The 2,094-nt window shown below is 58.0% G+C and overlaps 2 non-coding genes and 1 pseudogene across 2 annotated transcripts; all 3 read right to left on the minus strand.

The window, feature by feature from the left end:
- LOC146855034 (28S ribosomal RNA) overlaps nt 1–173 on the minus strand; it is a 3,826-nt pseudogene extending 3,653 nt beyond the window's left edge.
- Nucleotides 174–552: 379 nt separating this feature from the next.
- Nucleotides 553–706, minus strand: LOC146855035 (5.8S ribosomal RNA). The gene has a single exon (XR_014959107.1). It is a non-coding gene; the product is annotated as a 5.8S ribosomal RNA (ribosomal RNA).
- A 439-nt stretch (nt 707–1,145) lies between these two features.
- LOC146855036 (5.8S ribosomal RNA) lies at nt 1,146–1,299 on the minus strand. The gene has a single exon (XR_014959142.1). It is a non-coding gene; the product is annotated as a 5.8S ribosomal RNA (ribosomal RNA).
- Nucleotides 1,300–2,094: the final 795 nt, after the last annotated feature.

The following is a 2,094-nucleotide window of genomic DNA, read 5'->3' on the forward strand; positions in this document are numbered from 1 at the left end:
CGGGGAGTCGGTCTTCTGTACGCCACATTTCCCGTGCCCGCTGCTGGGCGAGGATTCAGCGCTGGGCCCTTCCCTCTTCAATCGCCGTTACTGAGGGAATCCTGGTTAGTTTCTTTTCCTCCGCTTAGTAATATGCTTAAATTCAGTGGGTTGCCACGTCTGATCTGAGGTCGCAGCTGGATGAAAACGCCGGAGCGCTAAGGGGGAGACGGGGAAGGCTAGCCCCCTGCCGGAGCAGAGGCCTGGCATCCCGGCAGCACGCGCCCTCTTTTCCTGGATCGCATCTGGAGGGGTTTCGCCCTCGCTGGGAAGCCAGCCACAGACGAGGACGCCAGAGGCGCATGCACACGGGCAGCCAGTGGGATACCACAGACAGCCACATGCGGCACGCAGCCAGGCACCCCGGGACGGCCCTGGGCGGACCTGTCGCCAGACCCCTTCTCGGGGCGATCAGGGGTTCTGACCTTGTGGGGGGACGAAGGGGAAGCGGAGCTCACCCTGCAATGGCCCCAGCCACGTCCTGGGGAAGCCCCGGGGCAATTGACAATCGAGCGACCCTCAGACAGGCGTAGCCCTGGGAGGAACCCGGTGCCGCAAGGTGCGTTCGAAGTGTCGATGATCAATGTGTCCTGCAATTCACACTAATTCTCGCAGCTGACTGCGTTCCTCATCAACGCGCGAGCCGAGTGATCCACCGCCAAGAGTCACAGGCAACTTTTCAAAAACGTTCGCCCACCTGCGGGTGCAGGAGAGGCGTGAGGATGGCGATGCCATCCGCCCACCGCCCATGCGGCGAGATGGCCCGGGCGCCCCCTTCAAGGCTTTCCCTCTGGGAGTCAGACTGCACCGTTGGGAAAAGAAAACATTGCCAGGCACTCGGCTGCATGCAGCCGATGGGATACAACAGACAGCAACACGCGGCATGCAGTCAGGTGCCCCGGGACAGCCCGGGGCGGACCGGTCACCAGACCCCTTCTCGGGGCTAGGCGTGCTGGCGGCATACCTCCACGGCAGGACCCGGCGAGGGACCCTGCCACGGGCAATCAGGGGGTCTGACCTTGTGGGGGGACGAAGGGGAAGCGGAGCTCAACCTGCGACGGCCCCAGCCTTGTCCCGGGGAAGCCCCGGTGAAATTGATGATCGAACGACCCTCAGACAGGCGTAGCCCCGGGAGGAACCCGGGGCCGCAAGGTGCGTTCGAAGTGTCGATGATCAATGTGTCCTGCAATGCACACTAATTCTCGCAGCTGACTGCGTTATTCATGAACGCGCGAGCCGAGTGATCTACCGCCAAGAGTCACAGGCAACTTTTCAAAAACGTTCGCCCACCTGCAGGTGCTGGAGAGGTGGGAGGAAGGCGATGCCGTCGGTCCACCACCCACGTGGCAAGATGGCCCGGGCACCCCCTTCAAGGCTTCCCCTCTGGGAGTCAGACTGCACCGTTGGGAGAAAGAAAACATTGCCAGGTGCTCAGCCCGGGAGTCCACCAGGAGGGGTGAGGGGGCTCCCAGAGTGACGGGAGCAGGCAGGCAGGCATTCTGATGCATCAATCAATCAATCAATCAATCAGGGAATTGTAAGCACGCTTCTCACCCATGAGGGTTTCAAGGCGCTGAGGGGGGTCAGCAGATGCATCACTATCCTGTTAGATTACCATGTTGCAGAAGAACACAAAACAGTTGAATTCCCAAAATGTCTAAAATAAATCTCTTTCCAAAGCCAGAACATCCCCCTCTTCACTCCTCCCGTGGGAACCAAACAAGACTGTAGCAATGTAGTCCACGCTGTATGATGAGGTTCAAGTAGGTTTATTGAAGTAAGTAACAAGTAGCATAAGACCTATGTATAACAGTCTATAAGTCCTCATCAGCAACCCCACCAGGAGTAGCCTGCCAGCTGCTCAGCCCCATCCACCAACTGTCATCACTCACACCAGTCACTCAAACATTCCACCCTTAGCCCACACACCAACATTCCACACAGAACACTCACACGGGCTGAGCAGCTAAAAACAAGATAACATAGGACATTGAAATACAACATGAGAATACTACAAAGACCTACAGGAGAACAAAGGAATTCCTCACCTCTTAG

Source organism: Triturus cristatus, chromosome 4_1, assembly GCF_964204655.1.
Source record: "Triturus cristatus chromosome 4_1, aTriCri1.1, whole genome shotgun sequence".
NCBI classification, from domain to species: domain Eukaryota; kingdom Metazoa; phylum Chordata; class Amphibia; order Caudata; family Salamandridae; genus Triturus; species Triturus cristatus.